At 42.2% G+C, this 15,453-nt stretch overlaps 1 protein-coding gene and 1 non-coding gene across 3 annotated transcripts in view; one reads left to right on the top strand and one right to left on the bottom strand.

Annotated features, from left to right (window-relative positions):
* LOC124805204 (ubiquitin-like protein 3) overlaps window positions 1–15,453 on the top strand; it is a 450,145-nt gene that overhangs the window by 160,198 nt on the left and 274,494 nt on the right. The gene's annotated exons all lie outside the window — the stretch shown is intronic.
* On the bottom strand, window positions 9,626–9,700 carry Trnas-uga. Its single transcript has one exon. It is a non-coding gene; the product is annotated as a tRNA-Ser (tRNA).

Here is a 15,453-nt window from a genome sequence, read left to right as displayed (position 1 = left end):
GATAAATCACTCAAATCTAAGGGCTGTCAGTTCGACTAAATACATAGGGAATATTATTACGAATAACTTAAATTTTTACCGCTCATACAGATAATGTTGCGGGGAAGGCGAACCAAAGACTGCGTTTTGTTGGGAGAACATTTAGAAAATGCACCGAGTCTACTGAAAGAGACGACTTGTTCGCCCTCTGTTAGAGTATTGCTGTGCGGTATGGGATCCACATCAGATAAGATTGCCGGAAGGCATCTAAAAATTTAATAGCAGCAGTTCGTTGTGTACTATCGCGAAATAGGGAAGACAGTGTCTCGGATATGGTACACAAGTTGGGGTGACAATATTATTAAAGCAAAGGCGTTTTTCGTTGCGGCGAGATCTTTTCGCGAAATCTCAAACACCTCATTTCTCCTCCGAATGCGAAAATATTTTGCTGAAGCCCACGTACATAGGGAGGAATAATCATTGTAATAAAATAAATCGGAGCTCGTACAGAAAGATGTAACTGTTCATTTTCCCATGCGTTGTTCCAGACTGGGACGGTATATATATGACCACGTAAATAAGTGTGGATTGGTAGCTGTACGCGTTTAGTGGGAGATCTTAAAGCAAAGTAAAATATTTTCCTCTCTTCTTCAGATGTGTATGCATCTTGGGGTGTTTGCGAGCAGATGATCCAAATAACTAATTTTTCTTTAATTCATCCTATTGTTTTTAACAGCCGAAAAAGTTCATTTGTTGCTTCCAGTGTCGATAGGATTTTGAGGAGGCGACGCTTCACAGATATCTGAAATGTTGATAAAATATTCATTATGGAAACTTAGTCTTTCGCAGGAGTGAGAGCATGTTATAAATCGGGCTAGGAGATCTAGCTTGAAGTTTGCATTACTCAGAACGTCCTAAAACTTTATAAAAACAGTACGAGAGCGTTGTATTCGACAGTATAAATCGTTACTTGATGTCTTGTCTTACGAGACCGATGTGTCAAGTCAGTAAAATTTCAGTACTCTTCTATTCCGAACAGTTGAAAAACAAGACGACATATATCTGCGATCCTGTTCTTATTATTATCTAAAATATTTGTTGTACTGTGTACTTGCTGTATTCACCGCAAATATTGAGAATTTTTTAAAGTATGATGTACATTAATCGCCTCGAATACGTAAGTATTAGGGTATCGGAATTATTTATAGAGACGCTGGTGACTTACATCCGAACTTCAGTGTCTTGTCAGTGCTTCATGAAAGAAATTCTCTAAATAAGTATGAACGGGAGAGGTGTTGGGTTGCAGCCTTTCGAACTCTTAAACTCTTTTTTGGGTTTTAAGTTTTTTTTCGTGGTTAATTACTTAGTTCATTTATTTAGATAGTTATGTATATATTTCATGTTGCAAGATTAGCAGCTTTAAGCCGTCTCGTACATCTTCCCTGATACCCTAGGTGGCTCAACATTACAATCCAAAATATCTGGCGGCAGTGCATATTTTCTGTGCAGCTGAGATCCTTCTTGTCAGTATCTGACTGTTCAAGAAGTTGAATTGATTTGTTGTATCGCCCTCCGTGAGTTGCCATAATGAGTCAAGCAGAGGCAAGCGTCTGAGTTTTGAACTTTTGCCGCAGATATTTGCCATGAGTTGCTTCTCCTCTGCATATACAGGGATGATGCGTATTAACGTTTAAAAACCCCCGATGCGACGTAGCTGACACTGAGACAAGTGATTTAATAGGAGACACATGCAGTCAAAATATCTACATCTACAGGGATACTCTGCAAATCACATTTAAGTACCTGGCAGAGGGTTCATCGAACCACCTTCACAACTCTTTATTATTCCATTCTCGTATAGCGCGCGGAAAGAATGAACACCTATATCTTTCTGTACGAACTCTGATTTCTCTTATTTTATCGTGGTGATCGTTCCGCCCTATGTAGGTCGATGTCAACAAAATAGTTTTACATTCGAAGGAGAAAGTTGGTGATTGGAATTTCGTGAGAAGATTCCGTCGCAACGAAAAACGCCTTTCTTTTAATGATTTCCAGCCCAAATCCTGTATCATTTCTGTGACACTCTCTCCCATATTTCGCGACAATACAAAACTTGCTGCCTTTCTTTGAACTTTTTCGATGTTCTCCGTGAGTCCTACCTGGTAACGATCCCACACCGCGCAGCAGTATTCTAAAAGAGAACGGACAAGCGTAGTGTAGGCAGTCTCCTTAGTAGGTCTGCTACATTTTGTAAGTGTCTTGCCAATAAAACGCAGCCTTTGGTTAGCCTTCCCCCACAACGTTTTCTATGTGTTCTTTCCAATTTAAGTTGTTCGTAATTGTAATACCTAGGTATTTAGTTGAATTTACGGCTTTTAGATTAGATTGATTTAACGTGTAACGAAGTTTGAGTTCCTTTTAGCACTCATGGGGATGACCTTACACTTTTCGGTATTTGGGGTCAACTGCCACTTTTTGCACCATTCAGATATTTTTTCTAAATCGTTTTGCAATTTGTTTTGATCTTGTGATGACTTTATTAGTCGATAAACGACAGCGTCATCTGCAAACAACCGAAGACGGCTGCTCAGATTGTCTCCCAAATAGTTTATATAGATAAGGAACAGCATAGGGCCTATAACACTACCTTGGGGAACGCCAGAAATTACTTCTGTTTTAATCGACGGCTTTCCATCAGTTGCCTTGAACTGTGAACTCTCTGACAGTAAATCGCAAATCCAGTCACATAACTGAGACGATATTCCATAAGCACGCAATTTTACTGTGAGCCGCTTGTGTGTTAACAGTGTCAAAAGCCTTCCGGAAATCCAGGAATACGGAATCGATCTGAAATCCCTTGTCAATAGCACTCAGCACTTCATGTGAATAAAGAGCTAGTTGTGTTTCACAGGAACGATGTTTTCTAAACCCATGTTGACTGTGTCAATAGACCGTTTCCTTCGAGGTAATTCATAATGTTCGAACACAGTATATGTTCTAAAATCATGCTGCATATCGACGTTAACGATATGGGCCTGTAATTCAGTGGATTACTCCTACTACCTTTATTGAACATTGGTGTGATCTGTGCAACTTTCCAGTCTTTGGGTACGGATCTTTCGTCGAGCGACCGGTTGTATATGTTTGTTAAAGTATGGAGCTAATGCATTAGCATACTCCGAAAGGAACCTAATTGGTATACTTGCTTTTATTAAGCGATTTAAGTTGCTTCAGTACTCCGGGAAATACCCCATAAATGGATGAGAAATGTTGAACGTGACGTCATCAGATTCTATAGGGTGACTCATGAGGGTCCCCCCCCCCCCTCCCGGTTGCTGGAGGTTATTCATGAGGTTATTTGGAACAAAAAATGTAAATACAGTAATGTGATCAAATCGATACTTAAGGAGCTACAACAGAGTTCCGAAACAAGTCGCGGTGTATGTAGCGCTACACTTGTGTTCACAGGTCACACCATCAGTCTTAGGTAGCCAAGTGCAGCGAGTGGTACGTTTCCACAACAACCACGTTGTTGATACTGCAGTCGCTGTTTACTGTTATTGCCTCCTGTGTACAGTACACTTCGCGATGCCGTACAAGTTTTCATCGCAGGATTACGGAGACATGGTGTACATTTTGGGCGCCTGTGACGGTCATACGAAAGCTGCTGTTGCTGAATATCACCGTCAGTATCCTAATCGTAAGATTCCGAGTGCCAAAACATTAGTGGAACATATCGAACATTGCTAGAAACTGGTACTCTTCCCAGTATTCGTATTCACTCCGAAAGACATCGTGATATTTAAGAAAAGGAAAACATTCTTAATTCAGTAGAGCGCAGTCCTCGTTCAGGTACAAGACGCCTAGCTACCCGATCGAACGTTTCATACACTAAGCTACGTAGAATTCTTCATGAGAATGGACTGATCTTTTTCATGTGCAGAAAGTTCACCATTTAGAGCCCATGATTGTGCCAACCGTTTGTACTTTTGTAACTGGTTAAATGGAATCGGCAGCTCTATCGCTTCATAATGTTCAGTGATGAGGCAACCCTTACAAGAGATGACGTCAACAACATGCATAACATTCATGTCTGGGCAGACGAAAATCCCCATGCCACGGTAATATCTCTATTTCATCCCAGATCCAGTCTCAATGTCTGGTGTGGTGTTGTGTGTGACCAGTTACTGGGGCCGTTTATTTCCCCAGGAAATTTAAATGGTCAGATGCACGGTAACTTTTTACAAGAAGACTTACCGCAGCTTCTTGAAGATGTTCCTCTCGAAACAAGACGCCACATGTACGTTCAACATGACGGGGCACCTGCACACTTCCACCATGTGGTAACTTCTTATCTTAATGAGCGATTCCCACATCGATGAACAGGTCGCGGGGGCCCCATCAACTGGGCTGCCCCCAGGTCCCCAGATTTAACACCCCTACACTACTGCATCTGGGGGTGGATGAAAGACATCGTGTACGAAGTTAAGGTAGAAACACGAGAAGAATTGATACAACGCATTTTCGATGCCGCAACTTCAGTAAGCAATGAGCATGTGAAACTACGAAATGTTACTCGCGCTGTTCACTCCCTTGCGAATCTTTGCCTTCAAATGCGGGGAGGAAATTTTGAAAACTTGTTTTAAATCCACTCTGAATGCAAGAGACTGCTACAAAATCGTTTAAATTATTATGTGCATTTTTGATAGTGAAATCCTACAATAATCGTTTTTTCTGCCGTTTTCCTGAGTTTTTCAATAGCTGGAGCTCCTTAATTGTGGATGTGATGCCATTACTTTATTTAATTTCTTTTTCCAAATAACCTAAGGAGTACCCTCAAGAAACCGGGGGGAAACCTCGTGACTCACACTATATACCTTGCTACCTCGCCGCACGTTAAGTGGATGGGCTTGGCCTTGAAAGGATGATTGAGCGATGCAATTCGACCAAACGGTGCAAATTTCGAATGCCTGGTGTAGATGTGGTCTGTTGTAAACGTAGGAGTTACAAAATTGTCGCTATAATCCAGTTAAAGCTGTTCTTATATTGCGTTTTTTTCCTTTTGTCCCTTCTTTTTCTTACTTACAGACGTCTGTCATTTACTAGTAACGACGTATTTCGGAAGCTTATACTCATTTACTTGTTGACACAGTACGGTAGATTCTTGTTGTACTGTACTAGCCAGTAAACCATCGGAGACCATAGAGACCGGTAAATGAAATGATAAATCTTTCCTCAATGCAAACACACAGTTCTGTGACGAAATGGAAAAAATACTGCCTGCCAGATGCAAGCTGGAACCCTGAGTCCCACGCGCTTAAGTCGCGCACGTAGGCCCAGAGACTGCGTTGGGATAATCTGGTACAACAGACCGATTGTCTCAGCCGCTGTACGGACGGCGAAGTATGTTACGTGATGCCACATGTTAAATATTTACCATCCACTTTTGGGGTATTTCCCTACATTTGCGACCCCATATGTCTTCTATGAAATTACTTGTCTCAGCATCATCTACGTCACTTAGAGGGTTTTTAAACGTTGATAAGAATCACCCCGCATTTTTTCTAAAGCTCAGTTGTCTTTCTGTGATCACTCTGAGAAATATGTTAGGAGACTATCTCGTAAAGCTAATAAGCCTCTCTGCCGGCCGCGGTGGTCTAGCGGTTCTAGGCGCTCAGTCCGGAACCGCGCGACTGCTGCGGTCGCAGGTTCGAATCCTGCCTCGGGCATGGATGTGTGTGATGTCCTTAGGTTGGTTAGGTTTAAGTAGTTCTAAGTTCTAGGGGACTGATGACCTCAGATGTTAAGTCCCATAGTGCTCAGAGCCATTTGAACCATTAATAAGCCTCTGTTCTACATAGTGTCTTGCAGTTTAAGAAAGATCGATGTCGCAAATCTTATTGGAAATTTCGTGAGAGATGCTAATGTTTGTTTGGTAGATAACTGTTAGAGTTACTGCAATACGAACGGCACCGTGGGATTTGGCTATAGGGAAACGCGTCTCTAAGTGAATAAATACTGGAGTAAACATGACATCACACGAGTTACGAAATACGGTTCAAATGGCTCTTAGCTCTATGGGACGTAACATCTGAGGTCATCAATCCCCTAGAACAGGACCGGCCAAACACTGCACAGTGTGCAGACGTGCGGAAGTGCTGCACATGGGCGCACGTGTGCGACAGCGACATCTGTTATTAGACATGTGTCCTAAATGAACGGCGGCGGCTCCAGTTCCCTGTGGTACAAGCAAGACCGCAACATATCCAGTCTCGTTTACCCCTGGTGACCGTAACCTTAACGGAGAAGTACTGAGAAATGGCAAGTACTGTGAAAAAGCAAAGGACGGGAGATCTATGTTCTCGGTCGTTTAAAAATGACTGGGAACTGCAATTCTTTTTTGTAGCCGTTTATGAAAACTCACAGTGTTTGCTGTGCCGCCAAATAATAGGCGTCCAGCGTAAGTTTTCAATTGAAAGACATTACAATACGTATCACAAAGACGAGTGTAGTGAACTCAACAGTGAAGAACGACAAGCAAAATTAAATGTCCTTCAGAAAATGGATGAGATACATCAACTCGATTTTACTGTACATCAAAGTAACTGATACTTCTTGAACTCTTAGTTTCAGTTTCTTGTGTTACATTTACGTCTGTTTTACTGTACGCTGTACAATGTACTGTTTTCAATTTTCCACAATGACAGCCACACTAAATCTTCACTGCGAGCAAGTTTTAAAATCGCATTAAGAATTGCACAATCTGGGAAACCCTTTTGCAAAGGGGAGTTTGTGAAAGGGTGTCTGATTGATGCTGCAGAACTTGTGTGTCCCACGAACGTTAGCAGGTTTCAAGAAATCCGTCTATACAAACAAACAGTGACGAGACGTATCAGTGCTATGGCCGGCGATCTGCACATGCAGCTAATAAATAAGGCTAAATACTTCGTTGCTTTCTCTGTTGCGCTCGATGAAGCAACAGATTTTACAGATACAGCCCAGATTGTGATATACATACGAGGTGTCGATAACGCACTTTGTGTAACCGATGAGCGTAATCTGTGCGTAGAAATATGCACTACATGAACGCTGACGGCTGCGGCGTGCACGCTGTGACCCGGAAGTTGCACATGTGCAAGAGCACCGCACGCGTGCAGAATTTCTGGCCGGTCCTGCCCTAGAACTTAGAACTACTTAAACCTACCTAACCTTAGGACATCACACACATCCATGCCCTAGGCAGGATTCGAACCTGCGAACGTAGCGGTCGCGCGGTTCCAGACTGAAGCGCCTAGAACCACTCGGCCACGCCGGCGTGCTCCAAATACGGCAGCCTCGTGTTGGCGCCACATTGGATGCGGGGCTGGCGCAGTTCTGGCCAGCCTTCTTAACATACGTGGCCGCCAGCAACAGCGGGGTTCCCTGCTCTGCTTTGCCGGGCGGGCGCCGCTGCCGGCCACACCGCAACAGCGGTTACGAGTGGCGTCGTGTAAACACCTTTCTTCGTCTTCTTCTTTTCGGTTTAGACATTTTCTACTCGAGGTCCCACTATCTTGCTGAGGATCATCTGTTGCTTCCAGTAATTCAGTTCTTAGAAGGTACAGACTTTCCGCGGCAATCGAGGTTTCGGGTTGCATCACTCCTGGTAATGTCGGCATTTTGCATCTCATCCAGAGATTGATCTTAATGTAGTTCAAAGTAGGTGGTTTGTTCGCTAAATTGTTGTCTATTCGTGTTTCCGTTGGAGTTTTTCATTGAGATATAAACTCCTCCCGTAACTGCCTTGTATCCTTTGTGTTCTTTTCGGTCGTACACCTCTTTCTTACGACTCTCGTGACGAGCAGCCAGCTCTGCGAGGGACGCAGAGTGACGTGATGAGCTCGCGTTCTCAGTGCAGACCAGTAGGCCGCTTTGTATCCGCAGTCGTGAACGGGACAATGCGGCTACGCCACAGTGTTCCACCCGCCCAGCGTACCAAGAACGGTCGTCCTGGGCTGGGTGTGCGCCACGAGGAGCGCATTTGGCGTAAACCCGTAACGCCAGCACTTCGTGACTTTAATGCAACTATTGCTTTCCCTTTATTGTTCGATCATAACTCTGCATATGTATTTCTTCACTCTTATAATGAACATTTTTGTGTCCGCTTTGTGTACCAAAAAAGTGTGGTTAGCGCGCCAAAGTAAATGGCGCCAACATATCAGCTGCAAGTAGTAACTCGCCGGCCTACATTAGTTATCGCTGAAGCAACTGGTTTTCGGTTACGTCGGTTTTTCCCATGCTAGTTTAACCTGTCTTAAAACCCCTCAAAATAAACGGTTTCCTGAAATAACCGATTTTCGGTTTTTTATACCTATTATTTCCTGCAAAAAACATAGAAATCGAACGAAGATTGAAAACTTCAACTCAGTTTCAAGATAAAAAGAATCAAAATATTAAATTAAATAGACAAGTAAAAGAAAACTTAGTTCGTCCACTGTTCGTAGTTTTTCTCGAAAAGTTACAAGTACTTAATACAATATGAAACTGTTCAAAAATCATGTTTTAATCAGGAGGCATACGACTATTTGGGAATTAGGAATAGTTAGTGCTAAAGGTTGAAGAACTCTGGTTTTCGTGTTAATTTGTCCGTTTTCATGGGCTGCAAGCAGATAAAGGCGTATTCGTAGACACAGCCAGCAGATCAGCTACTACCAGTTGTATTGCATACTATAAATTAAGTTTTTTAATTTATTACTGTTGTCGTGATTTCAATCCCGTGTCATTAATTCATAGAAATGACACACAAATCTTTAGTGTCTTAAAGAAAATGAAGCACTGAACTTAATTGCTACGTCGCTTCGAAAAAATATTTCGAGGCTGTTGTTCCTGTCTTTCTGAAATACAACAGATGTCCGTCGACGACAGCGAGAAACTGCCGTATAGACCATGTGGGGGCAGATCGTGCACACAGCAGGGACACACATGTGCCTTAAGCGACGACGTACGGCAACAGGGACGTTATTGTCTGAGCACTGCTGTACCAATTCTTATTCCATGTGCTTGTTGCATTCTCACTAAAATAGAATGCCTTTCTCATTTCCTATAACAACACAATATTTCAAACCAATGTAAATTTTACTAATATAAACCATTCCTTTTCTTAAAAAGGTGTATAAAAATGAAAAATTTTATCATTGCTACTATAGCTAGTGATATCATGTCTTTTGCTCCGCTATTACTAGAAAATACGATAAACACATGTTACAAGCGGGATCAAGCAAATACCAAAAAAGTCTCGTTTATTGAGAACTAAAATACCGATGCCACTGTCAATCAGTCGGTTTTTTCCGTCACTACCTTAGATGGGTTCTGCTATTTGGGGAGCAAAATAACTGATGATGGTCGAAGTAGAGAAGATATAAACTGTAGACTGGCAGTGGCAAGGGAAGTGTTTCTGAAGAAGAGAAATTTGATAACATCGAGTATAGATTGTCAGGAAGCATTTTCAGAAAGTATTCGTATGGAGTGTAGCCATGTATGGAAGTGCAGCATGGACAGTAAACAGTGTAGACAAGAAGAGAATAGAAGCTTTTGAAATGTGAAATTACAACGAAATCCAGACCTTTAGCTGTTTACAGGCGTTGATAAATATCAACGAGGACATGTATGCCCCGGCCGGGACTCGAACCCGGGATCTCCTGCTTTCATGGCAGACGCTCTATCCATCTGAGCCACCGAGGGCACACAGGATTGTGCAACTGCAGGGATTTAACCCTTGGCGCTCCCCTTGAGACCCACATTCCCAACTTACTGTTCACACACTACATTTGTAATGCCCCTGCCCACTATACTCATTGCCGGCTGAAGTGGCCGTGCGGTTCTAGGCGCCGCAGTCTGGAACCGCGTGACCGCTACGGTCGCAGGTTCGAATCCTGCCTCGGGCATGGATGTGTGTGATGTCCTTAGGTTAGTTAGGTTTAACTAGTTCTAAGTTCTAGGGGACTAATGACCTCAGAAGTTGAGTCCCATAGTGCTCAGAGCCATTTGAACTATACTCATTACTCGCGGCAGTCAATCTTCTTTCCCGCAAGAGTTCGGGCAATGTGAGTGCATCCGCACTGAAGATGATCATTGGCCGGTTAGCCTTATATATATGAAGATAGTGTCTCTTCTTGGTACATATTTATTAATTTTCTGCAGCAGTGTGGGAGTCATGCAGCTGTGGCAAGACGTATAAACGGAACATGTAAGCACCGAGTGTGGCAAGAATTATTCACATTATCAGACAGATTTTGTTGCTTTACTTACAGTGTATTAGTTAGTATTCGTTGGTTGGATGTTGTACACAGTATTCTGGGAAACATAATGAATGTTTTCCAGTGACGTTAATTGTACTGCAGTTTACACACTGAGACACAGGTAGCACGTTCCATATGCTTTACAAATCGTAAGTAAACCAAAGGGTACGGCTACAGTTTGTGTTAGTGCAGTGTGTCTCTTTCTTCAGCTCTTGTAATACACACTGCCGTCAGTAAGTATGTATCTATTTCTCTATTGTAAAAGAACACGTATCACTATGACAAAATTGACATGTGCTATTTATAAAATCTATTTAACAATGAGTTGGAAGATAATACAACTAAAATTTTAGCACTGAAATTTCGATTGACAATTCATTTGTCTTTTGTTTAACGTTGATCAACAGTTACGAAATTAACAGTAAATATGCATTACTTTTTTAAAATAATGAAGCGCGCGCGCGCACACACACACACACACACACACACACACACACACACACACACACACACACACACACACACACACACACCACCTCCCCATCCCACATACTACCTGGCTTAACAGTTCATTACTGCGATGTTTATTGTTCATTTCGTAATTGTTGATCAACGTTAAACATAAGACAAATGAAATGCCAATCGAAATTGCAGTGCTAAAATATTATTTGTATTATCTTCAACTCATTGTTCAATAGATTTTATAAATAGCACATATCAATTTTACCATATTACTACATGTTATTTTGCAATAGAGAAATACATACATACTTACTGACGTCAGTGTGTATTACAAGAGCTGAAGAGAGAGACACACTGCCCTAACACAAACTCTTTGACACAACTTTAGCCTGACTCTTTGGTTTACTTAAGTTTTGTAAAGCATATGGAAGGTGTTACCTGTGGCTAAGAGTGTACAGTGCAGTACAACAAACGTCACTGGAAAACATTCATTATGTTGCCGTAATTCGAAAAAACCTTTATTTGTCACAGTCTCAGTGTTCCTCTTCCATAATGGACAAAAGTGTTACCATAATCAGGTTAGAATGTTCCATTAGCGAAGGTTATTGTGAGGGCGAGGTGAGGTGTTAATATCACATTCTAGAGGGCTATATAGAAGCTGTTGATTGTGATTGAGTTTCCACCTCACTGTGATATATCCTAGAAGGTTCCGTTTTACCTAATGAATGTGCGCAGTTCAAAATTACTAACTCTTATGTCATGTAGTTATGTCAGACTGGCGACCGTATTTGTACCTGGTTACTCATAATTACTACTGCTGAATGAATTTTTCTTCGAATGCAGCACTCGAATCTATAATATCCCGTACGAAATAGCGTTTTCTAGACGAGACGAAACGAATAGCGTGAAATGCATTTGTCAGTCACAGTCATAATTCCAGTAAAAGCGTAGTAGTAACTCGCTGTTACATTATATGGTGGAGCCTCGTTATAAACCGACGTGATGAGACAGAAAACATTGGGCAGCGGTCAGCGACATGGGCTGGTGCAGCGCAGTGTGGCTCGCTCGGCGTGTCACAGTGCGCGAGCTGAAGGGACACGCTAAAGCAGCTGCGCACTCTCATTTCTCACGTGGGCAAATATTCTCATCTTAGAGAGAAAAAAATCACTATCGCAGACGTGCAGCTAGTGCAAAACTTCCCTTCAGTCGTTAACTCGCCGAGCTTCAGACACCTGAGACGGCCTATTTCACTCCCCTCTGATGTTTATGTAACGGCCCCTCCCACTAAGGTGACATCCAGTAGGAAGCATTATAAAAGCATGTACATTTTTTTTGTTTTATTTCTTTTACATTTTCTGTAGTCATTTTGCGGTCTTATGTATACGAATAGTGATACGAAATTGTCATGTAAATTGATAGTTACTTTGGATTGTAATTGAATGTATCTGTGTGCTCTGAGGTGACAAAAGTCGTAGGACAGCGACGTGCACACATACAGATGGCGGTAGTGTCGTATGTACAAGATGTAAAAGGGCAGTGCATCGGCGCAGCTCTCATTTGTACTCACGTGAAAAGGTGCCGGGGTGATTATGCCCGAGCAACGGAAGTAATAGACTGAAAGCAGAATGATAGTTGGAGCTAGAAGCATGGGACATTCCAATTCGCAAATTGTTAGTGAACTCAGTATTCTGATTGCCACAGTTTCAAGAGTGTGCCGAGAATACCAAATTTCAGGCATTGCCTCTCACTACGGACAACCCACTGGCCGGCGGTCTTCATTTAACGACCGAGAGCAGCGACATTCGTGTAGAGCTGTCAATGCTAAAAGACAAGTAGCAGTGCTTGAAATAACTGTAGAAATCAATGTGGGACGAACGACGGACGTAGCTGCTAGGACAGTACGGCAATATTTGTGGTGAACAGGCGTGGCAGCAGACGAACGACGCGAGTGACATCGCTAAGAGCACGTTATCGCCTGAAGCACCATCTAGGATTCGTAACCCTATCAGTTGGACCCTAGACGACTGGAAAACCGTGGCCTGGCCAGATGAGTCCCTATTTCAGTTGTTAAGAGCTGATGGTACGGTTAGAGTGTGATGCTGACTCCACGAAGTTGTCAACAAAGCACTATGTAAACTGGTGGTGCCCCATAATGGTGTGGGCCATGTTTACATGGGTCCTCTGGTCCAAATGAATCGGTCAGTGACTGCAAAGGATTATGTTCGGCTACTTGAGAGGCCATTTGTAGCCATTCATGGACTTCATATTCCCAAAAAACAATGGAATTAATGGATGAATTAATGGTATTAATGGATGACTACGCCATTTCACCAGGCCACAGTTGTTCGCCATTGGTTTGAGGAACATTCTGAGCGAATGACGTGGCCACACAGATCGCCCGACGTTAATCCCATCGACCATTTATGTGACACAATGGAAAAGTCAGTTCGTCCACAAAATTCTGCGGTGGCAACAATTTCACAATTATGGACGGCTATAGAGGCAGCATGGCTCAACATTTCTACTGGGGACTTCCAACCATTTGTGCCTATGACACGTCGAGTTGCTGCATTACGGTGCGCAAAAGTAGGCCCGGTACCTTTTTAGGAGGCATCCAATGACTTTTGTCCCCTCAGTGTATATTCTATGTGTGTTTCCGGAAGCTTCGGCATAGTGAGGAATATGATATCTGAGTAAAAATTGTGTGTGTGTGTTCTTATAGCTCACACTTGCCTATTAACGAATAGTTATTTCAAAGCGGGACGGAGCAAGTGTTAAGTCGATCGGCCCCGAGCGCGGTGGAAAGTTTCATTTAACTGAGGAGAACAGCGTTGTTTCAGCAGTGTTCAATGAGGAAGAGGTTTGGAGGAAATCGTAGAGTAGAAATATCTCTGGACTGAGCAATCCGTTCTGCGTATGTTGGCAGCATTAAACTAGGATTGTCAAGTGATCTCCGGAGATCGCTGTTTGTATATTCTTCCTGCAGGGTTCGAAAGATTAATATTAGATGTAATTGTTGCGTTTTTACAATTTCTTAATTCGTAACAGCTGCGACGAATCCTGTCGTTGCAACGGATGCAAAGAGAAATACGTGAAAGGAGAAATAGTTTGTTTTATATGACTACGGTGATATATTCTGCTGCTGTGGCTGAATTTTTAATAAACGTTTTAAATCTGTTCTCGTATGTGCAAATGTGTAGGACTGTCGAGCAAAGACTATAGCCATTCGCACCGGTCATTTGTAATGGCGAATTTCGTTTTAAGGTCTGTTTCGTTGTTTTAAACTGGAATATATTTACCATAGGGTACTCTGTAATATTTATGTCTTTTGTTGAAAAGCCAGCTGATTCCAAAAATTTCACTCTTCTCTGAAAAGATGTTTGCAGTTCGGAGAAGATAAGCCGTGTGTGTGTGTGTGTGTGTGTGTGTGTGTGTGTGTGTGTGTGAGGGGAGGGGGGGGGGGGGAGAGGCAATCTCTTTACGCAGATGGTCTGAGAAGTAAATAAAGTTTGCGAAGCTAGAAAATACTAATGTAATGTTGGTTGAAATTCCCGCATGTATCTTACATACATTTTCTCCACAATCCTGGCGTAGAACACGTCATTTGTTTATTTTCAGAACAATAGTGCCATCCTGAGACTTAAGCTGTATCTCGTGCTTTGCAAATACTTAAGTCTATAAAAATATAAATAGTGAAAGTGTATGGTAAAAAATGGAAATGTCGTGTGGCTAGGGCCTCCCGTCGGGTAGACCGTTCGTAATAGTGGGGAAGAGAAATCAGACAGACAAAACAAGAGAAACACGAACACAGCATAATCGTAAATTAACAATCATAAATATGCTAGCTAAGTCCTTCACGTGTGTGCTCTTCCCTTGGTGTGTCACATTTGTCTATAACACAAGAGATGGCACTGAAGGGCTACGACACATTTTACAAGGGGCAATTGGGCTTGTAGCGTCGCCCAAGGTTTGTATTAGATTGGAAGGTCATAATTTGGTTGATACTTGACGAAGGCAAAGACTATGACTGAGAAATAAACATTGATCCTTAGTGTAGCCTTATGTCAATATTTGCGTCATATTCAACGTATTTTTCGATATAAAACTCCAAGGTAAATTCGAAAACTTCTCTTATACAGGGAAATGTCTCCGACGAATATTTTGGTGCATACTGCGAATGACTATCGGAACACAAATTAAGAAAAATGCAAGGTCAGCCCGCTACTTGACATTCACCGACAACTGTGTGCTATACGTTAAATACATGTAGCCGGCTGTTTGATTTACTTCTACTTGTTTCTTAATATGTAATGTTGTGGGTGCGAGCATATAAAACAGTTTAAATACTGCGTTAGTTTACTAGTAGGCATAATCGTGACAGCCGACAAAAAAGAGAAAGAAAATACATAAAAAATATCGGAGAATTGGGTGGTATAGTCGCTAATGTTTGTCATTTTTTTTTTTCAAATTTTAAAGGCAATAGGTTACTATCTAATCGTTTTGCAGTGCCATCGAACCATAATTTACTAGAACAGACTCATCAATACGAAAAAATGTCCCATAAGACGGCAAAATAGCGGTGGCTGTCACAGATATAGTATGCAGAACTGGAGAGTGTAACAATATGATTTTTATTGCATCCACCGGCTGACATTGGCGCCAAGGTACCAAATGGAATAAGATGCGTAACGCAGGGATAGCACATGCTTTGGCTTCCACTGTCACTTGTGTCTCC

The sequence above is a fragment of the Schistocerca piceifrons genome, chromosome 7 (genome assembly GCF_021461385.2).
Source record: "Schistocerca piceifrons isolate TAMUIC-IGC-003096 chromosome 7, iqSchPice1.1, whole genome shotgun sequence".
Taxonomy (NCBI): domain Eukaryota; kingdom Metazoa; phylum Arthropoda; class Insecta; order Orthoptera; family Acrididae; genus Schistocerca; species Schistocerca piceifrons.
Note: the sequence above shows the minus strand (reverse complement) of the source record. Positions and strands in the feature narration are given on the sequence as shown.